This window comes from Apodemus sylvaticus, chromosome 3, assembly GCF_947179515.1.
Source record: "Apodemus sylvaticus chromosome 3, mApoSyl1.1, whole genome shotgun sequence".
In the NCBI taxonomy this organism is placed as follows: Eukaryota; Metazoa; Chordata; class Mammalia; order Rodentia; family Muridae; genus Apodemus; species Apodemus sylvaticus.
Genome location: NC_067474.1, coordinates 58,144,016 through 58,170,115, shown reverse-complemented (window position 1 = coordinate 58,170,115; position 26,100 = coordinate 58,144,016). Strand labels below are relative to the sequence as shown.

The following is a 26,100-nucleotide window of genomic DNA, read 5'->3' as shown; positions in this document are numbered from 1 at the left end:
GACTAAGCAAAGAGGAAAGCAAGTCTGAGGCCAAGTTGGGGTGATCTTGAAAGAAAGATGAGGTCAGGGAAGGGGAGAGAAGAGGAAAAGTCTTTTGAGTTTAAGAAAATTTCAATTAAAGGTAGGTAATAGGTATAGAACACTTGTCTAGCATGCACAAAGTTCTGGATTTAGCACCACTTGAGGAAGCAGGGAGCTGAGAATGGGCCAGGATATATGACTTCAGTTATAGACAGAATTTAAAATTCCATGGGATTCTCACATCAAGAATTTCTCTAGACAAGGTTAAGGCAGGAAGCAAGGCTTTATTTATTATCCAGATGATTCTGATGGGTGTCCACAATTGAAAGGGACAGAATACAGAGTCACCAAAGGAAGGATGCACAGCTTGAGTTTTGGTAAGATACCTACACTTTCAGAGTCTTTGATTTGAGTCTCTGCATTATTGATTTATATACAAGTGTTTCATACACATGTGAATAACAGATTTTTTTTCTATACAAAACATATTCCTCTCCTTTAATGAACTCAGCTGAAGAAATGTGGGCACTATGCTGGAGAGATGGCTCAGCAGGTAAGGCGTTTGCTCTGCAAGCATGGGGCCTGAGTCTGATCCCAGGAACTCAGATAAAAATGGAAGAGAATGCATTCCACAAAGTTGACCAAGTCACATGTGCACAAGTGCAATTTACAAAGTGAAAAAGTATAAACATCAATGACAATTGTATTAAGAGAAACATATGTGTTCAAAATAAACACAAACATAATAAAACTGTTTCCAGAAAAGTGACTACCAGAAAACCAAAACCAAAACCAAAAAAACCTCTACAATTATATAATAGGACAGAAGGGAGGGAATAAAAACAGTGGAGACATGTAAATAACTTGTGGACTCATATGACAGAGCACCAAACATGGACACCATCTTTCACCTATTAATTTTGGCTCAACAATCATTTGCTGAGGTTAGACACAACACCAATCCTTAAAGCTTCTCCAGGATTCTGGCCTAATGTCTTGTGGGGTAGGTGAGATACCCACTTAGGTACTACCTTATATACATTTGAATTCAGTATCTCTTCAGCTTTAAACAGTGACTGCTCCACTATCACATAAAGAAGTTCTAGAATTAGGATACAGAAATAAGAACAGCTAACTTCTCAATCATAAAAAGCATATATTTTATAAGCTGTAAAAACTTTCATTTTGGGGCTGGAAAAGGGTTCAGTGAATAAAAGTGCTTCCTACCAAGCTTGGTGACCTGAGGTTGACCCAAAGAATCAATGTGGTGAGAGGAGAAGACCGAACTCCTGCACAGTGTCCGCTGGCCTCCACACAGTGCCATAGCACGCACACAAACACAATCACCCAAACTCACACACAAATAAATAATACAATTAAAACATTTTAAACTTTTTCATTAATCAATTTCATGCTGAATTAAAATATATGATTTTCAGTAAGATAGTCTAATAAAAAGATAAATATATAAAGCTCAACAATCTGTGTATCAGAAAAATATAAAAAGCAAAAAAGAAACTGGTAAATGGACATTCGAGAGTAAATCCAAGTATCATTCCCCAATCCGTCCTAAATGACTGTTTGGTGTTTTGGTACTGAGCCTGAGCCAGGACCCATGCACATACCAGGAAAGTGACTTCAAGGTTAATTTCCTACGGCCTAATGACTTATTTTTTCATAAATATTTATGCCATCTGTATATCTTCTGTGGTAAATAGCTATAAGTCCTTTACCCAATTTCTCCTTGATTATCATCTTTCTCTTAAGTTATGAAGTTCATTCTGTTCTCTGGACACAGGTCCTTTGTAAATACTTTTTCAATTCTGTGGCTTGCGCTTTTTTACTTTCTTTCTTTCTTTTTTCTTTTTTCTGAGAGGGGTTTCTCTGTGTAGCCCTGGCTGTCCTGGAACTCACTCTGTAGACTAGGCTGTCCTCGAACTCAGAAATTCACCTGCCTCTGCCCTCCCAGAGTGCTGGGATTACAGGCGTGCGTCACCACTGCCCGGCTGCACTTTGTTAAATACCTCTGAACAATAAACATTTAACATTTTCTGCTTTTAGTTTGTGTCTCTTAGGTCTTGTTTTTCTAATATTTGATTCATCCAAGGTTATCCATTTTGTTTCTGTATCTTTCATTTATTCTCAAATTTAACCCTATGAAATGTTATAAGTCAACTGCTCATAGAACATGATGGAAGACACCAGTTCATTTTCAGCATTTTAGCTATTTAATCGGTTTAGTAAAAATGTGTCAGAAAGCCTATCATGTCCTGGTTGAAAACCAGTCCCATATCTATGTCTGGAGCATTTCATGATCTTCACTGTGCTCTGCGGTCTTCTTTATTTCCAAATATAGTATCACCAGCTCAGATAATGCCATTCAAATTAAAAACAAAAAACAAAAAAACCAAATGACACCCGCTCACCTTTTCACTGGTATAGGTAAAAACAATAAATACACTACACATGGCTTTTCATTCTAGGTTCTCTAATTATTCTGTGTTTTAGTTTTCAGTGTAAGCCTATTATCTACCTTTAATGACGACTACTCTGTACATATTTGATTTTATTTTTTTAGCAAATGGCATTTAAAATAATTTACTATCCATTGCTAATAAGCAGAAACAATTATTTTTATATGACCAATCCTTCAAAATACTGGTACATGTATTTATTAAACTTTTTTAAAGAGATGATTTGTGTCTGTGCATGTACTTTTGTGTGTGTGTGTGTGTGTGTGGCCTCAGAAGCCAGAGAGGGTACTGGATCCCCTGGAGCTGTCAGGCAGCTGGCGAGCTGTCTGATGTAGGTGCTACGAACTGCCTTGGGTCTGGAGGAGTTGCAAGTAGTCTTCACTACTGGCCATCTCTCCATCTCACTGCAGGTTTTTAGCATAAATTCCATATGATTGATTTCAAAGTGGATTATGCCAACTATCATTATAGACCATCCTAATTTCCTTCCCATTCTGCACACTTTTCAGTCCTTACTTATGGCACAGGTAACAGAGCATCTAGTATAACAACATAGACAAGTCACAGACAAACAGCAGCCATGTCATGTTCCCAGGTGGAGAGTTAAGCTGATAATTTACACCACACCCTGCCTGCTATATTTGGAAATGGATTTACAGAACAACGCATCTTAGCGTTTCTCTTACACACAACACATTAACTTTTGTGATTATTCTTATTGAGGACTAGAAAGACAATCATTATAGAAGGAAATGTGTCCAATATTAAAACAATTCAGGTGCTTCCATAGTAAAAACATATTGACTATAAAACATAAATCTCAGAATTATCAGTTTCTTTTCCAAGACACTGTTAAGATGGGTAAACCTATAGCAAATAAAGTTGTGTTTTGTTTTGTTTTTGTTTTTTAAGAAAAGAAAGAGAAAAGAAGGAAGGAAAGGGGGAAGGAAGGAGGGAAGGAAGAAAGGAAGGAAGGAAGGAAGGAAGTTAGGAAGAAAAATCTGACAGGGGATAGTGTTAGAAACTTCAAATAAATGGCAATAAACTAGTACCAATATTATAAAAAGAGAGAGACAAGTCTGGATTTACCACTCAATATAAAGCACTCAGCATTTGCAAAGGCCTGGGCTTGACTCTTAGCATTGGGTGGTGGTGGTGGTAAGGAACTGGTGGTGGTTGTGTTAAGATACATCTATCTTCTCCAAAAACCAAAAAAATAAAAAATAAATTTTAAAAAAGATACATCTATCTTAATATATAAGTACATTTTATAGAATTTACATCTTTTTAAATAAATTATGTGACTTCAGAGTAAATAATTTTAGGTTGTCTTATCAGGAATTAAAGTCACCTCTAGACTACAGAATCAAAATTACTTAGGAATGTGTTAAGAATAAAAAGGCTTTCATAGCAGCTAAAATACTATCAAATTACAAAGAACCTTATTGCTAACTGGTCTATGAAGCATTTTAACAGATTGAGGCTGTTGTCTCTAAGAGATAAAACACATATTTTCTAACTATTTGGGGCAAAAAAAAATTACAAAGAAAAATACTTAATGAAATATATAGCAATTTCTAGACAATGTAAGGAATATGTTTATTTTCAAAGTAGAGTGGCCATAATCAGTACTTTTAAGTGGCCCAGAAATATAATAAATACATAAGTAACCACACTATCTAAAAGATAAGAATGGAAGTATACAATATTCTATATGTCTCCATAGTTAAAAATATTCTAGCACTAGAGCAAAAGATGACAGCATAGATGTAGACACAGTGAGAAGTAATAAAACCTGCATTACTATATTATTTATTCTGTGGGTACAGAAAAAGGATTATTGCTAATCCTCTAACTGTGAATAACAGTTTATTGAACAGTATTAAGTCAATTTCAACTATGACCACAAAAATGGCAACTTCTTATGTAACAAAATGAAAATGTTTAAAATCGTACACATATTAGCAAACAATAAAATTAGATTACAAAATTATTTTTATGTATTCAGTAAAAGTATCAAGCATTTAGAATTCATTCTTATTTTAATCTTAATTGAGTAAATCCAACTGTGGTTCTTCCATGTGGGTATGAATATAAAAGTGGTAACATAATTTCAAAATACCTTTTCAAATAGTTGGGCTTCATTCAGAGAAATAAAGAAGGTGCTAGAGTGAGGTTAAGTGCTTCTTTTGTCAGTAACCGATGTTGCTCCCCCTGGCCTCATAAACAAGCTGCTGCTTCCTGAATACAGCAGACCTTCAATTTAAATTTATGGAAAGACTAAGCAGGAGAGCCTGCACTCACAATTTTAATAACCTATTAAGTTGCGACTTCAGATTCATTTTATAACCATGCTCCTCCGGGAGCTAAGCTATCTGGATAAAGATAAAATTTTTTTCCTTTAAAGATAAATAGCATCATTAATCTGCAACATTTCTTTTCTATTATCTTTCGAAATGAGGAGTTATTTTGTTCTGATCTTGAGGTAATTAGCCTTCATTCACTAGCCTGAAAATGTCTGTGTTCTGAAAATTAAAAATGTGTCATTAAGTGGAATTTACCATAATGTCATTTATCTTTATATAGTTCATCAGTGACAGCAATGGGCCTGGGAATCCATCAGCTTTTACCAAGGAAGCATTAAAACAAATTGAAAAACAGAATAATCCCAGGCACTCTTTAACACAGTCAAAGCCATTTGGGTAATTAAATAGTGGTATTTAAAGTTTTAATTTAGATTTTCCCCTCTGTTCATCAGTAGTCAAATGAGATGTTCATATTCATAACTGTTTGTAATAAAGGTTTTGTAAAGCAAGCAGAATATCAATGTTATTAAAATTTAATATAACCTACAAAATAAAGTTCTTATTCTCTTGACCCTAATTTCTAAGATTACAAAAGAAATTTCCCTTTCTTCAACTACTTTGTGAAATTAGCTTCACAAAGGCTAATAATTCAGCCCCCATAAAAATGCAAAAAAAAAAAAAACCCTGAATGCTTAGAAATTAAACGTCACTACTGCCAATGTTGGAAAAGAGTATTTTTTATGCCTTAAATTTGTTTGTCACTAACTACTTCTTCTAACAATTAATGATTACCAAACATAATAATAAAAATTATGAAATAGCACAAGAGATTAAAATTAAGTCTCTTGATGGTGCAACAGTCCAGAAACATTCATTCTGTTAAACCAAGTTCTAGTTCTATATTATTGATTAGGAAAATAACACATTATTTCTTAAAAGGAGATTTTTAAAAAACATATTATTTAAGATAGTGATACAGCGAATGGATTTTAAAAATATAATACCAGGAAATGAATCTACTGGAAAGGCTAATGTCTCATAACAACGTTTCAAAAGTATAAGACTTTCAAATGTATAGATCATTCAAAATGCCATAGAAAATGTTTTTCTGAACATCTGGAAACAATATCATCTCTAAAAACTGTTTTCTTATCGTAAGCACAATCCAACAACATAAAAATTAACTCAATGCAGCGTTGCTCACTAATACATAATTCATACTCTGAACTTATATAGCATACTCAAATATGTTAATGACTGTTACAGTATGATTTTATGTTAAACTACTGGATAATTGAAGTTTAGCGCTTTGCCACTTAGATATGTAAATTTGAGTTCCAAATGTCTTTTGGGGAAGAAAAACAGAATAAATGATATTTTAAAAAATATCTGTAATAGAAAGTAATCTTCTTGGTTGATGAATTCCAACACACACACACACACACACACACACACACACACCCCAAGTATCATATCAAATGTTGGTTAAGGACCAAAAAAGTAAAAGTGCTTTTCACCCCCAGTTCCCTCCTGGCTTTTCAATGCTGTTGATCTATTCTGCAATAACTTGGGGAAATGTAAATTTGAAGACAGCCTTATTAAATGAATGTAAGATTATATCACATATCCCTTTAAAAGAATGTGCAAGTTAATAGACCAGAACACTGGAGGACTAAAAATTTTAAAAACAATTCAAGTATACAATAAGAAAAAGAGATCCCAGAAGGTAAAACCCTGGTGTATTTGTACAACTAGTCAATAACAGCACATCTAGAACTAGAATCTGGCGTATTTTACAACCTACTTTGCAGATTAATGAATCTAACATTTACTTCGTATCTAAAGATGAATAAGTATCAGATAAATAAGCACATTTCAAAACTAAGAAGTTTCTCTTTAGATAGCTTTAGGATCTTTTTATCAATAAAGCAGTTCATTGTTTTTGTCTGTTTTACCTTTTACCTGCTTTTGAAATTAAAAACATTTCTTAAAATAATCTATTTACTTACATAATTTGTAAGCATTTCTTTCTACATTCAAGAGACCTGCACTGTTTTCTGTAAAATTTGTCTTGCCTGAAAGAGTTGTGTCCTTTAAAGGAGGGAGGGGAAATGGAGGGAGACGAGGTGGGGGCAAGCAGAGAAGTAACAATGTTTAACTTCAAAATTGTGTGGCGGCAAAGTCTTTTGTGATATAGTTATCACAAAGTTTGAAACAAAATATTTGTCAAATGCAAATTCCATAAAAAGATCAAGTACAAACATACCTCACCCTTATTACTTCTTCTTAGCACTAAATACAACTAAACAATGTCATTGTTAGAAAATGAAATTTAAGCCAGGCTTTGGTGGCGCACACCTTTAATCCCAGCACTTGGGAGGCAAAGGCAGGTGGATTTCTGAGTTCAAGGCTAGCCTGGTCTGCAGAGTGAGTTCTAGGACAGCCAGAGCACACAGAGAAACCCTGTCTCGAAAAAACAAAACAAATAAACAATAATAATAATAATAATAATAATAAATAAAAATAAAAAAATAGAATAGAATAAAGTTGATCTGTTTAAAAAAAAAAAAGAAAACGAAATTTAGATATAATATTGTTCCAAATAGTTTTAAAATGTTGAAACCAACTAAGTATATTAAAGAATAGTTTAATAAATGCTGGCACATTCATTAAAAAGAAAAGTCTGGGAGGCAGAGGCAGGCGGATTTCTGAGTTTGAGTCCAGCCTGGTCTACAGAATGAGTTCCAGGACAGCCAGGGCTACACAGAGAACCCCTGTCTCGAAAAAAACAAATCCAAAAAACCAAAGAAAAGAAAAAGAAAAAGAAAAGTCAAGGGATGGGGATACAGCTCAAGTGTTACAGCTTTTGCCTAATACAAGAGAGGTCCCGATTTCAATCCTTACTCTACCCCAGTCACACCCTTCAAACACATGGGGTTTGAAAAAATGAAGCACAATATTAACCAAGAAATATTTTAGTGTAAAAGTGAGAAAATATGCTTCAGATAGGTAAGTAAAAATAGCCAACAAATTACTCTGTATTTCATAACATGAACTCATTATACATGTATAGAAAAGGGTACTGAAAATATAGATGTTAACAGCAGTATACTTTACTGTTAACTTAAGCATAGACATTGTCAACAACGTGTCTGGGTAATAAAGCAGGTGGTGGAAGAAGAAATACTAAAACTTTTTCATTTCTCTAAGATAGGGTCTTACCATGTGGCCCAAGCTGCCCTTGAACTCTAGTGAGTAGCTTAAACTGGCCTTGAATTTGTGAACCTCCTGTCTTGGCTTTTTCAGTGCTAGGACTGTAGACTAAACAGTTAACTTAAAAAGCGCTTCTTTTAGTTAACCTTTAGTGGAAAGCAATTCTGCCAATAAGGTAACAGGTCTATTCTGTTCAATGGTGACTTTGAAGTCTGAACTGAGCTGTCTCAAGTTTATACAAAAGCTTTCAAATTCCACTGTTGGCAGAAATATTCACTAAAACTAATTTTTATTTCATCTCATTGATACTGCTAGTTAACAGAAATAAGGAGTCATTTCTCCTTATTGTACAAATATAACTATCAAGCCTGCCAACTGGAACTCACTGTGTAGACCAGGCTGGACACAGACTCATAGAAATCAGTCTGCTTCTACCTCCAGAGTGCTGAGATAAAAGTGTGAACTTCCACACTAGGCTTTTTCAAGAAAAAAAAAATGTTCAAAATACTTTTAAAGGGAATGACTAGGGTAACTAAATTTGTGTGACTACACAGAAATATTAGAGCAATATTTATGTTTATAAAGTTTAACTTTCACAATCTTAGGACTACAGAGACTTGGGGCTAGAACAGTATTTATTGTTTGAGTGTCTTGTTCTAGGTCTGACATTAGTGGCTACTCAGTAAAAGCCAGTAGTGACTATGCCACCTCAGCTCTAAGAACTAAAATTGTGTTCAAACATTAAAATCAAAATAAACAAAAAGCTTATGGCCTGGAAGGGGCAAGTCACTCTGGTTCCGCCACAGATTTCCTAGGAAAAAAGATGATGAGAAGACTTGATACATCAGGGTTTACCCTTTACAGACTATTGAGCATCTTTTACGTGAGTGCATTTTCCACAGTGGAAAATGGCAAACCAAACTGCACTGGTCAATGGCATCCTACTTCCAAAGCATGAAACCCGAAACCTGAAACATTCCCAGGGCTGGCTAGATAGCTCAGTGGATAAAAATGCCACTAAGCAACTGGGACCCACATATTTGGAAGAGAAGGCTGACTCTGGGCAGTCTCCTGTGCCCTCTGCCTCACACATACACATATTCAGAGTAATAAAATTAAAACAGAAAAAAAAAAGGAACTGTAATTATAAAATATTTTGTGTATTGTATTTATATCTACTATATAAATAAAAAATCTCTAATATCAGACTAAATATTTTTAAAGTACTAAGTATTTTACTACTAAAATAAAAAGAAAATAAAATGTATTACTTTAAAATGTACTATAGTTATTAAAAATTTTTAGTAATTATTAGAAACTTATAGTACACCATTTGTCCAGGAGCTAAGAGGAAAAAAAAATCAACTCTTGGGATAAATATAACTTAAAATCTGAAATAACAAAATTCAGAAAAAACATAACCTACCTCCGATATAATAAACAGTTTGCTTTATTTTTAAATAACACCAGGTTAAAATAAAATACAGTATCATCAACATTTACACATATATTAACACGCTATCCTACTGACCATCAACACTTTAGAACACATTCATACAATGTTGGCGTAATCTGTCAATAATGAATGTAATAAGAAAGTCTAGTATGTTAACGGGAACTGGAGAGCAGGAACTACCGAGGAAAGGGAAGCCACAGCAGACGGGAGTAGAAGAGGCACGTGAGAAATGGATGACCGTGAGATACATGGACTTCTCATTCAGCCACGCAAATGGAGTGATTTTCAAACCTTCTTCCAGTTACAATTGTTTCAGTGTTTGTCATGTTTTTATTTTTTTTGTATGAAGATCTATAAGACAAAACCATATATACAGAGCCTTCCACAGTGGCTATACCACCCTTAATACACCTTCTCTCAGACTATACACAGAATAGACACTTTTTAGTACTATGAACATGAGTTGTTCATCAATACTGTATTTTCTCTGTTAAAGCACAGCTTCTCACACAAATCTCCTAAAGGGCCATCACTACAACACAGATTGTTAGGTGTCAGTCTCTCTGTCAAGTAGCAACCAATAGTCATCAAAACTGTCAGTCTGACAAGTACTCTTTCAGTATTCAGAGATAAAGTACACATATGTAATACCCTGTCTGACAAGAACAATGAGGCCAGGGAGATGAGAGCCAATCACCATAGGGAGCAAAATCAAGCTGTGAAAAAAACTGGAAAATGGCCACAGCAATAACTCAGAAAGCAAGAAAGCTTGTGTATTCTTACATCCTGATACTCACCATCAGGGGCTAATTTATAGCAGATACTACTGAAAGCTGGCTCTGGTGCTGTAAGCCTAGGATCCCAGCACTCAGGAGGCTGAAGTAGGCAGAATGTGAGACCTCGTTACAAACAAACACATCATTTCAGAATTGATGATCCTCCTCCAGTTTCTAGAAATGCTGAATTATAGTGTATATCAGGGCCATATCCTGATCTACATTTTTAAAAAGATATAGCTAACTGCTGGGAGGGGGGAAAAATAACCTAAAAGACTGTTGCAAAGTCCAGACAATAGGATGACTGGCTCAATTAAGATGCTAGTGTTTGTGGGGGTGGGGGGAGAAACAAGAACAGACCAGACTCTAAACATATTTCAAAGGCTTTAGAATAACAGGCTTGCTGCTGGTGTGGATGCAGACTACAAGGATGCATGCAGTTCAGGTAAAGATGCTGCCAGCCGACACTCACCAACCAATACAGTGGCTGCACGACTCATTTCTCCTCCTGTTCAGGCTCACTCCATACTGCGACAGCTATTCTTATTCTTACACTACTTATTCACATAGGGTCATGGCTAAAACTGAGAGAGGACTGACTGTAAACAAACCAAGCATGTGTATGTAAGACAAGGAGAGTGTGCTTTAGGAGTTAAATCAGAAAATACATCAAAACCTTTTTTTTTCCTTTTCTTTTCTTTTTTTTGTTTTGTTTTGTTTTTTTTGTTTTTGTTTTCTGTTTTTTGTTTTGTTTTTTTTTTTTGAGACAGGGTTTCTCTGTATAACCCTGGCTGTCTGGAACTCACTCTGTATTCCAGGCTGGCCTCAAACTCAGAAATCCACCTGCCTCGGCCTCCCAACTGCTGGGATTAAAGGCCTGGCCAAAACCTTCATTTCAAAATCTGAAGTCAACAAGACAGACACAGAAAGGGGAAGGAGCACCAGTGCTAAGAACTTACATAGTAAAACTATCCACTTGTCTGGTTATAGAAAGAGAATGATCATCAAAACATGTTTAAAATAGTTTTATTCTAGGTGTGATGGTCACATTCTTTATTAGAAACAAAATGGAGCTGCTTCTTATAACTAACCTTTTAAAGACTTTAAGGGAAAGAAGATATTCCACTCCTTGACAATTTTAACAGTAAAAAAAAAATTCTTTTTAATTTGAATGACATAGTCTACCCCAATAAATCAGTTTTTATAGTTTCTTGACCAAAAAAAAAAAAAAAAAAAAAAAAAAAAAGCTTTAAATGTAAGAATTCTGGGCCCCAAATTCATCTAAAGTGCAGTAAAAGAAATGCAAATGTGAAGGTCACAAAACTTACACATCTATCACATACTTGGGAGGCAAAAAAAATGACTACGTAGCCCAGGCTGGCCTTGAACTCTCATTCTTCAGTCTCACCTATCCAGGTTCTGAGCTATACACCACTCCCACCACTCCATCCAACTCCTAAGATACATTTCTAAACTAATTCAGTTATAGCATTTCTCTTCAGGTAACAAACTAGAAACTTCAAATAAGAAAGGAAAGCAAGAGAATTCAGAGTTAAAAGATGAAAATTGTCACGATAAGAAAAAGACTTAAACAGCAGAAAAATTTAGAAGTCAGAAAAGCCAGTTTAGACTCCCAAACCAAAAAGATCTCACTTAAAAACACCATCAAATATAACAATTCTGAGCTTTGTGCATAACAATGCTTTACTAATACATATGCAACTGTGCTAAATATCAATTTAAAAGAGGAGAAATATATACATGCTGTTATTTTTGGAAAAATATAGAATAATTTCTTTTTAAATTTTTATTTATATGAGTACACTGAAGCTGTCTTCAGACACAACGGAAGAGGGCATCAGACCCCATTACAGATGGTTGTGAGCTGCCATGTGGTTGCTGGGAATTGGACTCAGGACCTCTGGAAGAGCAGTCAGTGCTTTTAACCACTGAACCATCTCTCTAGCCCTAGAATAGTTTCTAATGTAGGGAAGTCATATAAACTGACTCTTTCCCCAATCTTTCAATAATCCCATCTTAAAAGATTTAGAAACTGGAGCTGAAGAAGTTTAAATATAGTCAACTGTCAGCTTTGAAAATCAAACAAGTCTCTTAGGAGAAGTATAACAGAGTCCAAAGCCCCTACAAGGTATCATTTTTAGTACTCAATCAAACAACCCTAAATTAGCCACTGTAAATGTCGCTTTTATTTTCTCTCATAATGGGATGGGATGAGAGCTATACCCAAACTGTGTGAATAGCATAGAAGGCTTAGGCTGAACTTAGAGCACTACTATCCTTAGGTCTAGGCCTGGAAGCTTCTAGCCTCCGTACAATCTAATCTTCCAAGCCGACTGATCCAATTCGGCTTCTCTCTGCTTCTGCTTGGTCTCACACTGACTTTGGCAGTCTGTTCTTTTCTTTTCTTTGGTTTTTTTTCTGAGACAGGGTTTCTCTGTGTAGCCCTGGCTGTCCTGGAACTCACTCTGTAGACCAGGCTGGCCTCAAACTCAGAAATCCGCCTGCCTCTGCCTCCCAGAGTGCTGGGATTAAAGGTGTGCACCACCACCACTGCCCGGCTTGACAGTCTATTCTAATCTTCTGGATCCTTCTCTTTTTCTGGCTTATTATATGTTCACCTGTAACTGGTATCTATAAAACTGCCATACACATACACACACCACACTACCACCACATCTCTCCTCCCAACCTAGCCCCCTCTGCTCTTTCCTGTGCTGTTTTCATGTGAGTGGCTTTTCCTACCTAAACCTTCATATCCTATCTCTGACTTATTCTGTCAAGTCATTCTCTAATTTGTCACTTTGTTTGCCTCTCAATTAGATGCCACTTTCAAATATGGGTGCTTCCTTTAATAAACTAACCTTACCTTCATTGTTAAGGACTGAAGGTGTGTGCTAAGGGTGTGTCTACATTCCTGCTGGATCATACAATCCTAGAAGGTCTTTGGATGAGATCCCTTGCCAAAGCAGCTGGATTAAGATTCCTCTATAAGACATCTGACAGAAGTGAAATGTTATCTATGCTCAAAAGAATACACAACGATCTATGGAAAGTGGCATCCAAATAGACACAATTTTGTGTGATTGATAGCAAGGACTAAGCTATAATGATGCTCAAGGTGAACAAAAACATGCTTCTATATTTTTGGTTTCTAGTTCAGCAAATAAACAGAAGTCACCACTCTCTCAGGGCATGGTAGTGAAAGCCTGTAAGCCCAGCACTCAGAAGGCAGACTAGTGGGCTTTTATAAATTCAAGGTGAGATTCAGAATCAAACACAGAAGTCACCAAAAGAGAAGGAAGTCCTGTGACAAAGGATTATACCTAAAATGAAAGGGAAAGGCAGACAGAATCACACTTAGTGAAGGAAAATGATGAGAACTGAAATCTCCAAAGAACCAATGCCCTGGCAGATAAACCTAAGCTGTAACCTATAAATGGCTAGAAACTAGACACCTTTAAAGGCTAAAAAAAATTCCAGAGGGAACAAGTTATATAAAGAACTCCAGACCTTTTTGAGTTTTATTTCTGAGAGCTCTACCATGTCCTCACATAACTATCTGAGAAAAACTGCCTCATACAGTCATCAGGAAGGGGGCAAAGAAAGCATTTAAAAGAATTTTTAACCCAAAAATTTCCTCAAAAAAACATTTAGCACCACTTAAGAGTGTTATCAGCATTTTCCCTACCTTAGGGAAGAGCAATGCCAACTTCAGCCCCTGCTAATCATTTAGTCTCCTTTAACAGTAGACTAGAACAAGACCCAGAAGCAACAAGGAAGATCACACCCAGCACAGGTTCACTTAAGGCTAAATATTATTAACCAAAGAGTGTTTCTTCTACCCCCTGTAGAATTTTATTAATAAAGGCCTACTTATTATATAGTAATTCTTCTGTCATACAATTTATACCATTCAACAACAACAAAAAAATCAGTAGGTATCAGGGAAAAAAAAGTCTAAAGAACCTAAACAAGCATCAAATTCACTGTAACACAGCATGGATGTTACAATTAAAATACTCTGGGAATTTCTTAAATTCTGGTTAATAGTCTAATGGAGACAGCACACATTTTGTGCAAGAGCAGATAGACAGAGATAAAAACTGTATAAAGAAGGAATCAGAAAAGCTACAAATAAAAACACTTAGAAACAATGGTCTTTAATCACTCCCTAGTTAAGCACACATCACTGAGAACATGTAACTATTATAACAGAAACTCCAAAACTGAAAAGAAAAGGGAGAGTGAAAGCAGAGACAACAGAACAGATGTGTAAAGCGGCCATGACAATGTCTCTCAGGTTGTACCAGACACCATCACATTGTGCTTAGAGGTTCAGGGATAATCAGGGGCATCATACTATAGCAGAGAAATTAATTTCCAAAGATATAACCTTTATTTAACACATATGTACCTAACAACAAAAGATGAACCAGTACAATTTCAAGGAGAAGTAGATGAATCTAAAACACACAAAACTACAAAGAAATACTCAATTCCGAGTAAGTAAAGGAGCAGAGATAACAAGCAGCCAGCGGCCTGGGGCCTTGCTGGAGTGATGCAGAAAAAGATGCGTTTAATTCAGTGCATTTAGACCAAACAGCGCCAGTGCTGAGCAGTATACAATGCACTATGTTCTCCAGAATAAACAGACAAAAGAAACCGGGTTCATGAATTTAGAGGATATATTGGCATTAAAAAAGCAGTGTAGGATATTACAGTATTCTAATTATTAGTAAATATGAAAAATAAATGATCTTTCCTACTGTGATCCAAGTCTGTACCTAAACATAATGGTGAGTTGTCTAGAACCGTCTATGCAATCATCTCTGTGAGAATATAAGGGAATCTTTTGCTTGTACTCAAATTACTCTGATTTAAATTTGAGAGGAATGTGTGGTGTCTTAATTTCTTTACCTGTTGCTGTGATAAAATCTCTGATGAAAGCAAGAAAGAAAGAGTTTATTTTGGTTCATAGTTTAAGGGTATATATAGTCTATAATAGAGAAGGCAGCCAGAGCTTTAAACAACTATGGCATTGCATCCATAATCAGGAAGCAGAGAGCGAGGAGATGATTGCATGTTACTGCTTTAATCCCTTTCTCTTTTTAGTCCAGAATCCCAGCCAGGAAGTGGACCCACAGTGGCAACTCCTGTCCCCTAGGTTAACACAAAGATAATCACTTACAGGCATGCCCACAGGACCTTCTCTTTACTGAGCCTGGATAGTCTAGTCTCTAAAGTTGACAACATTAACCATCACAAGGAAATAATACTGAGGACTGAACTTGTAAAGCTCAAGACTGATTTTATAAGAGCTTAAATACTGCCAGAAATATCAACAATCCAGGCACATATTTAAGAACTTTCTTTTACTTTGCAACCCACTACTGGTACACAAATATATCAACATTTAATTCAGTGCATTTAGACCAAACAAATACAGTTTTCAATGAAAATATTCACATTACATTATCATTAATAATGGCTATACTGAGTAAGTGCTCTTATCTTTGTTTTTAACAATTGGTCCAGTATTAATATTATTGTTAATGTTTCTTTACAAGTGACAAAACCAAGTTTGAATGTGTTAAATAATTTGTCAGGATTAAACAACAAAGCCTAAGGTCTATTTTTTTCTGAAAAACCCACACTGAGCTGAGGACACATTGGTAAATGTTATTAGTCTTAATTTCAAGTGAGGAAACTAATGGTCAATTGAGGCTGTTCAGTACCCAGGGTAAGAGCCCAAAGGAAGGCTAGATGTCTCTCTGGGGCTCATTTGAACCCAGAGCTTCTGATTTGTTCACAGACTTACCATCTTTCCATTTCACATTGACACCTGTGATTTCTCAGGCGCTTATTGTAAGTGATGGTTCTATATAAAGAGCTACTTTTGCACTGCTGTTTTTGCCAAAAGAAGTGATTTTCTTAAAAAAAGCTCATTTTCCTGAAAAAGCCACTTGGTAATTTGAACTAAAAATCTTGTGCTAAATATAGATCTAGATAGTCCTTATTCCAGAGAGTTTATAGACATACTGCAGCATATACATAAAGAAACTTAATATTAAAATACACACCTCTTTTTTTCACATCTTTTTAATAAGTATATAGTCCATTATGTTTTTCACTGTTTTAGTTGTCAAGGCTAAGATCAAATGCAATGTTTGTGGACAGGCGTCATTTCATTAAATGTTCTTAAGGGAAGCAGCTGCACACCATTTTACTTATTATCTTCTAGTTTATGCATAACTGTCTTTATTTCAATCTACCTCAAGTCCTGTCGAAGTAATATAAAATAAATAAGAAAGTGCAGTTTGTATTAACAAACTGAATCTATAAAATACATTTTTTTCTATAGCATACTCAGCTACTTTTATCTATATACACCATACCAAAGACATTCTGGATGTGGGATTCATTGTGGGATCAAATAATACTGTCTGTTAGCAGTATTGTGAACTGGGACTCTAGGAGGCCAGGTAAAATAAATTCTTATTTGTGTATTCATTATTTCCTACATAGCCTACACAACTTTTAAAACCAGCACTGGACGTCCATGAGAATACTTAAGTTGAGAATGTGAAAAGGGAAAATAGGATACGGCTGGAGAAGTGGTTTTGCAAAAGCCAATGCAATGCAAATAACATGTGTCTTATACAGCAGCTTTGTTTCTCTACCTTTAGCGGGAGGTAGTAGAGAACACCAGACCAACAATTAGTCTGTGCTTTTCACACCTTGTGCATGGTAATTTTCTGCTGCCTCTGCAAAGATTCCAGACAAATCTATAAGTATCCTATGTTGATCCAAACACACGTGACTTTAAAGTACTGCAGGGACACTTGATTCTCCAGTCATTATCTATTATCACCTTTACATAAAAATTGATATTCTCATTTATTTTATACTATGGACAATACAACAGATATGTAGTGATGCAAGTGGGGTCTGCTCTTCAAATATAAACATCAAGAATGTTATAATATCTGGCAGTGAAGGGAGAAAGAATGAGGAATGGAAGGGCCCAAGTAGATGCTGAGTCCCTTTTTCTCTTTGATCCTGCTCATTTTACTTCATGCCAGAGAATGGCCAGGGAGCCACTGCAGTATAAAAACAACACAGCACAAGGAAGAAAACAATGAACAGAATTCATCCCTTTAAATACAAATAAACCAAAGGCCTTTGTATTTAAAGTCAATCTCTTTGGGCCATTTTTTTTTTCTTTAAACAAAGATACTAAGTAAACCTCCATCTCCTTCAACTAAAAAAAATCAATGACTTCTATGTGAACATCATAATGAGATGATGCTCTTCTCTGCATGGCTCTTTCTACCCACCATAGCTTGTCACCTCTCCACTGTCCTTTATACCCAAATCAAAATTCCTGCTCACAATCTAAGACTAATTCAAACAATGTCTAGATGAGACCTAATGCCAGGACATTTGCATTTCTGAAAGGATCAGTTAAACCACATAGATTCCTTTTTTTCTTTAATATGGGCTAGGTGGGAGATGCAGGAGGATTTAAGGATAGGTCTCAAACACACTGTTACCCAGGCTTGCCTGGAACTCATTATATAACCCAGACTCACTTTTCCCTTTAATCCTAAACTCCTCCAGCCTCAGCCTCCCCATGTATAGGGACTACAGGTATATATCTAACTTAAACCATATGCATTTCTAATGAATAGGACCTAATGGTAGATGTGAATTAGACGTTTCAGCAGAGACAACACAACACAAACTTTACCTACTTTTTGTTGTTTCTCAATCATGCTTTTAACACACTTTCCTGAAAGCATAATCTACAAACAACTGTAATGTCTTCCAGATTTTTCCAAGAAAAAAAATTTGAGAGTAGAATTATATTACATCTCCCTCTCCCTTTCCTCCCTCCAAACCCTACCATATACCCCTCCTTGCTTTCTTTCAAATTCAGGATATCTCCTTTCATTAGTTGTTGTTACTGTATACATGCATGTATATCCGCTCTTAAATATATAAATGTGGCCTGTCAGTCTATGATGTTACTCATATAACCATTGGTACTGGAGGACCAACTGGTGTGCTCTTCCCCAAGGAAGAGTGTTTCTCCTGCTCTCAGCATTCCTTAGTTGCCTGCAATTCTTCCTCTAAGGTTGAGGCCCTGAGCTTTCCCCCTTCCATGTTAACACATCTGTTGTATTTGTTCAGTTCATATTTGGGGAGTTGTATTGGTAAGACTCTGAGTGTAACTTGTGACATTCTGGAGACAGTCTCACAACGGTTTTCTTGATAGGCTCTTAACAACCTTTTTTTCCCCTCTTATGCAATGCTCCCTGAGCCTTAGGTTCAGGAGCTGTGTTGTAGATGTTCTCAGTTAGACCTGAGCTCCTCAACACTGCATTTTAATTGGTTGTGGTTTTCTGTAGTGGTCTCTTGCAAAGAGATGTTTCCTTGATGAGGAATGAAGACTACAATTACCTGGCTAGTCTCTGGAGAAAAATGTCCAGGATCTCCTCTAGTTTTTTATTTGAGTCTTGTTTTTCTTTTTGCACTGTCTCCTGTTTATAAATCATCACTGAAGTTTCTAAGAGACAAGTAAATACCTCAGGACTCAGCTGCACACCTTCCTCATCTTTACAGACTGAATAAAACACACTTATTAAAACAAGGGAAGGTGATAGAAGGAGCACACAGAGTAGTGTGTGAAACTAACAAAAAGTGAGCTGATAGTAATTTTCTAAAGATTTACTATAGTCAAGGTATATGAGAAGAGTAATAAATGTCAGGGCAGCATGGGGGTCAGTGCATGTGAGAGTCACTATGGAAGCAAAGTGGGAATCAGGGCAGGACTTGTACATGTGCTTGAAACATGACTTACAGCTAAGGGTGGGAAAGGGAGACAAGATAAGGGTAGTGAAGGCAGATGTGGGGATGTATAATCAAACTCAGAGAAAGGGGAGTCATGGCAGCACGTGTAAGGGTCCGTGCTCCATCCCAGCATAAGGTGGCACATGCATATAGGGGTGGGGCAATTAGAGGAAAGGGGAAAATGGAGAAAAAGAAAAGTAAGACTGGGAAGCAAGAATAACAAAAAGAAGTTTTTACAAAAACAGTGAGCAGAGTAAGTTACAACGAACTCGAGTGAAGGGCACCAAAGAAGAAAGGGATCACAGCCACAGCCAGCACTATTTGTGATGAGAGACTGTGGGGTATGTTTTCATTGGCTTTGAATACACGATAAAGGAAACAGAGCCCCAGCTACCCTCTCTCCAAACCATGTGGATGACAGGGTGAAACAAACAAGATAGAAAAAGGAAGCAGCAGAGAAGGTCAGTAGGTAGCAGCAGTGGACACAGATGTAAGCACCTGATGTCAGGCTGCATGACTATACAACACAACAGAACTGTATACAGCAAGAAAAAGAAAACGCACAATAAGCATCATCAATTAGCTTAATGTAAAAACCTGAATATGGAACACAGATCTCTAGAACTGCTTCCTTCCCCTGTTATTCATCCCATCTATCCCAAGCTTGGGTTCCTTTGCTTTGGAAATAGGGTCTCGTCACAGACCTGCAATCTCCTGCTTCTGCCTCCAGAATGCATAGACTACTGCTATATCCAAACCCACACAGCCTATAGCTCTTTTGCTTATTTTAGAGAAAGGGTCTGATTAGACAGCTTAACCTGATCTTGAACTAAGTAGCAAAAGCTGGCCTTGAACTTATACTCTCTCATCTCCCAAACACTGAGAATATGCCTGGCGAATCTATAATTTGCAAAAATTATTCTAGCTATAAAGTTCTGGAAACATGGAAAAACAAAGGGTCTCAAGGATGGCTCAGGAGGTTAAAGACTGACTTTGATCTCAGAAACCTACATGGTAGATTGACAGAACCTACTCCTATAGAGTGTCCTCTGACTTCCACATGAGTGCTGTGGTAATAAGTATTCCCACATATATGCACATGCACACACAGGCAAGATAAATGATAAGTAAATGTAAATTTAGAAACAAAACAAAATGTGAACAAAGGATTCGCAGAATTGATACTTAAGCTGGGTCTACCAGGTCTAAAGCTGCCTCTTTCAGAAAGAACATTTCCGATAAGCCAATGAGATACATTGAGACAAGGTATGAAAACACAAATGGGCCCACCGACTCTACAGCTAGTGGGAAGTCCAGTATGGCTAAAGAAGAAAGGTATTTAGAGGGAAGAGACAAAAGACTTGAGAGATAGAGCCTCAGGCTTTATTATGGAAAACAACTATCATCTTCCATTTGGTGAGAATTTTGTGAAGAACCCCCTTCCTTATCTACTTAAGTCACATCACCAAATGGTAAATACCATGTATTCCTGATGGTAGTGTCAATGTCCCTTGCTCATAGGTTAAATGTGATACTGCCTAAAGCAGACAGCTGATGTACTCCCTCCCATTCTAGAACATGTGACTACTATGTCAGAAAGACAATCTTACTGACGCTGATTTACAAATCATATTAGAATTTTTTGAACAAAACATTAAATATGAACCTATACTGAATAGGTGTGTTGATTTTCCAAACAAATGGGGTTATCAAGTAAGAAATAAAAGCCACAATATTCATTAAAAGGATTACTTGCTTGAAATTATTAGTTTAAAGCAAATTATATTAACAGTGAATTCTGAGAATAACACCTTTAACGACAAATTTACATTTCCGAATTCAGGCTATTGGAGGCTGTGGCATTTTAAAAAAGATTTCATTGTGCATTTCCTGCCAACTATATACCACTCAACATAAGCGCCATCGAGTGCTTTAAATAATACTTTCAATAATGTGAGCTCTGTTCTTGTTATACTTTGCTGTAACTTCCTGTGTCTCTGACATATTCAAGAAGTGAAACTCATGCATAGCATGTTTATATTATTCTCTCCTTAGTGAAAGCTCACAGACAATGTCAGGTCTGGAGAGATAAGAGCTGCTCCAGGACATGAATTCTCATGAGGATTAGGCAACCACCATCTGGGGCTCCAGAGTTTATCTGTAGCAGCTGCCTTCAAAGTATCACATCAGAAGTGGGGGGAGACAGCCTAATTCTAAAGTGTTTAACAAGTTGCTTCAGCCTGGCTTTGATTGTTCTGGATTGCTTTTTCCTCCTTATAAGTAAGAGTAAAATACTAATGTGGTGACCACTCCCTCCTTAAACACAATGAATTTAAAGTAGTATGATATATTCAAATTTGCCCTAAAATGTTTACTAATATCTAAAATGAAGAATTAATATGCCATCAATGTATAACAATAAAATATTAATAATTAAGCCTTTTAATAATTATCCAAAAATGACCTAAAACTGTTTTAGATAATTAAAGATTTGGTTTGGGGACTATCCTATCCTAGATATCTGGTAAAAATTTCTTCTTTTTAAATGCCCTCAAGAAATGTTAAAACAACCATAATATGAAACAGAAAGCTTCTAATCAATATTTATATAAAACAACAAGGGAGCTTAAATATAAAACCTGCTGGAGGAGAAAGTTATCTTTAAATTCTCAGTTTGAAATAGCATCCTACTAAAGCCAACTGTCATATTTAACTTTTCTAGTGCCAAAAAAAAACCCCCAACAAAACAAAAAGTTAGATATAAAAACAAAATAGGAAAAAAATCAAATAATATATATTTACTATAGTATAAGTCAAAACCACTGCCTCAATAAATTTTGCCTGATTACTTAAATTAGGTCCTCTTTAATTTCAAATGTTGTTCATTTATCTGGACTAGAACCTTAAGCAATATTTGTTCATTTGAACAACGCTTTGCAAAAGACTTATTCTGAAAATTAAATAGATAATATTGTTATCAAAGAGCTTACAAAGTAGCTGTACTTAAATATAAACTTTCATTATAATATGATGACTAATACTTCCTTCTTTTATTAGTCACTTGAAATATAAACCTATGTTCTGCACTGGATAGTGTGAACAGATAAACAGAAGATTTGGGGGTTTGGCAAAGAAAATGTTGGAAGATGATAGGATTTTTGAGATTTCTTCCAAAACCAAGAATACTACATACATATATTTGTATCACAGTTTCTGATACAACATTCTCTGCTTTCTCTTGAGGTACCTTCACAATTCCTTCACTGAAATCAAATACAGATAATTTGAACTCAACTCATCTACTACACTGGATCTTCTTCCAACCTTCCTTTAACTGCCAGTTAGTGGAATAACATTTAAAAGTCATTTAAAAAAATGCAACTTCTTTTACTTCTTTCTTGGTAGGTATTTTTAATTATATTATTAAGTCCTAAGAGACTTTTACTTCAAAATTATTTGGGTAATATTTACTTTCAATCCTATACCAGTCTACTATAAATTACCTCTCGGATTCTGGACTATAGTAAAATGTGTGCAGTGTTTCTAGAGCTAATGCATAGTAAACACATTACATAATTGCTTTAATTACTTCCTCAAACCCATTTACTTACACTGTTCAGTTTTTCTTGCTTAAAATGCCATTCAGTCTCTTCACACAGTAAAATACTTTTGATATGAGATTTTTCAGGATTCAAACTTGTTTCCTCCCCATGCAACAAATCATATTTACACCAAAATAATCATTTCCCCTTCACTAAATGCTAAGTTAAAGACATAAGACATGGGCTTATGTGATCATGTTACAAATATTTTCTGATAGTATTTTTCATATTTCTGACAGAGATAGGAAAGAATAAGTAACAAACAAAATCTACTTTGCTTTTTCCTCTCTCAAATGCTCACAATCACTTACAATATAACAAACAGTTGTGAGAACTTTTCAGGCATCCGGGGTATGCACTTGATACACTTACCAGAGCCTTGTTTTCACAGACAATAACAGAATGCACGAAATGGTTTCAGTCCTGCTAGAAACCTGAGCTAGCAGTGATATAATACACAGACATCATCTGGATATAGATTTGTGTAAATAATAATTCCTTGTAATAAATATTAGCTACTCTCTTAAAAATGGGATTTTTTTTCTCTTAAATTCCTTGTGAACATTTATTTAGAGATTCAATTTGTTACCCAAGCCCTGGATTTATGGGATTTACATTCTTAAAACCAATTCCAGCATAATTTCACACAACGCTTTTCATAAGTTAACCAGGACAACCCCCAAAATAAATCTTTTATTTGAAATGTTTCCATGATAATAATGGCGATATTACTTAGACATAAAAGCATGTTCTCTGCACAAGCCCAAGTTCTACTCTGTCTTACACTAACCCGCACTATGAATTACCTTTCAGATGCACTTTCTCAGGACTGTTCAAATTAACCCTCACACTGAACCCTGCTTCATTCTGTTAGCTTCTTAACCTATAGGATCTATGCTTCTTGCGCAAGCCTCTACTTAACTCCAAATCTCCTACCCATTTACTGAATAAGCTCTCTCAACTATTTCCTGACTCACAGTGGGATAAGGTTCTGCAATCTAGATTCTACCATCCAGTCTTCTAGTAAGAGCATCACCTCAACCAGAATAATCCTCAGAATATATCAAACACACTATGGTGTAGGTGATGAACATGAACAGAGTGGCTGCTACCCCACTTTTCAGAGCCAGACCTTAATATATGCAGACTTGTATGAAAACCCAGGTTGGTCTCAAATGTCAATTCCCTACCTGTGCTTCCTCAGTGTTGGGACTAATTGGAAGTACGGCCCACCATGCATGGTCTAAGATTTATACTTGAATTGCCATAAATAAATGTAAGCCCTCCAAAAAAAAAGTAGAAATCCAATATGGCAGTGCCAGAAAACATGTGCCATTGAAAGGTGGTAAGTTATTAGATGAATCTATTATCACCTTCTAGGAACCAATTTATCCAAAGAATAAGGGTTGTTCTGTGCTACTTTTATTAGAAAAGCAGAGCATACACCCATCAATAAAAACAAACAGGAATTTTTATTTTTTAAAAAAACATTATAGGTCAGTAGAAAAACAAACAAACAAACAAAAAAAACAGTATAATAAGATGGAAATTCATGTGTTAGAAGGTAATTTGTAGCCATAATTTGTATTTATAGACTTTAATTCTGAGGGCCCGAGGAGATGGCTCAGTTGAAAGTGTGTGAAATCCACCAAGGATAAAAAGCTTGGTATGGTGGTGAGGGGGCAGATACACAGAGCTTGCTGGTCAGCTAATCTAGATAACTAGTCAAGAGATCCTATTTCAAAAACAAACAAACACAAGCAAAACCATAAAACAAGATGGATGATGGAGGAAGACACCCAACATCCATCCATCCATCTCTCTCTCTCTCTCTCTCTCTCTCTCTCTCTCTCTCTCTCACACACACACACACACACAGAGAGAGAGAGAGAGAGAGAGAGAGAGAGAGAGAGAGAGAGAGAGAAAATAGACTGTTTATACTTTGAATTGCTTAATTGAACCTTCAGAAAGCAAAATAAATATATTCAACAGTTTAGGGGATATAGATAAAATTCTCCAATTATCTCTTAGAAATATTTGTCTAGTGTTGTAATCAACAAATAGCTTGAAGTATAGGCAGGTTGTCAAAAGGTTGAAACAGGATAGAAAGAAACATTCTGCACAAAGGAAAAGAAACATGAAACAGAACTCTAAAAAGCAAACACAATCCGGGAGTTAAGTCCACTGAGTGCCTAGGAAGAAACTTAATGTCTTGAATGCCAATCTGAGAAACTGGGAAGTTAGCAGTGCTCATGAATGACTTATTTATAATTTGAAGAAGCTGAACAAGACTGAAACACTAAGAGCTATGTGTCAGGGATTTCCTTATACATCAGAGAACTATGCTAATAATTCCTGTGTTCAGAAATTCAAAATCTGGTAAAACTAATATCCATAATTATATGATACCATAAAATTTGATATAATGGCATCATGTGTCATGCTAAAAACAATACAAAAATGATTCTTTTGTGGAGCAGATAGCAAAGTTCTTACATAGGAAATGCTTTTGAAACATGCCTAGAAAGGTAACTATAGTTTCTTCAGGTGCAAACAAATGGGGGTGATCAAGGAAGTAATTAAGGCCTGATTTGGAGATCTCTGGTGAGATTGGAAGGTTGGAAAGAAACATTTAACAAACAATACATTCTAAAACCTAAGAGAGAAAATAAGAATTAGCAGTTCTGATCTGAAGTACATGCCCAATAGAACTAAAAACAAGTTTGAAAAAAAATGTTCAAAACAAACATTCCCAAATACCCAAAAAGGGAAACTACCTCAAATGTCTATAAACTGAGTCACAAAAAATGTGATATATGCATACAAACTGCCTATAATTCAGCCCTTAAAAGAGCAGTAAGTTCTGACAGTTACTGTAACAAGAACCACTCTGAAAAGCACTGCAGATGAAAGAAGTAGCAAATCCAAAGACACACATGAACAGAGTGGCTGCTACCACTGTGTTCATGTCTACAAACTGCTCCCATTGAACCAATAGAGAAAGGGGGTGGGGGACCAGACTCTGCTGTTTCTGTCGTATGTATCTACTCATGACTGGATTCACCTGTACTAGGTATAGAGCTAATATTCAATGCCTAAATCAATTAGCTCACTGATTTTTCATATTTACTTGTATATGTAACAATGGAAAATCCAAAAGCTTAAACAAGTTATGATAAACAAGCAAAAAGTTTTTTAAAAAGTTATTTTCTCCAGGCTGTAAATTGACAGAATACAGTGCAGGTACACATGTGCAGCTAATGTCACCAGAGAAAATTTCTTTTGTCTAACATTTTAACAATTTAAACTGCTGCTTTCCATTAAACACAGAATAATTACTCTTCTACAGTAAAAATAGGACTTTCTAAAATACCCTTT

At 35.8% G+C, this 26,100-nt stretch overlaps 1 protein-coding gene across 3 annotated transcripts in view; it reads right to left on the bottom strand.

Moving 5' to 3' along the window:
• Positions 1 to 26,100, bottom strand: part of Zcchc7 (zinc finger CCHC-type containing 7) — a 180,474-nt gene that overhangs the window by 100,203 nt on the left and 54,171 nt on the right. The gene's annotated exons all lie outside the window — the stretch shown is intronic.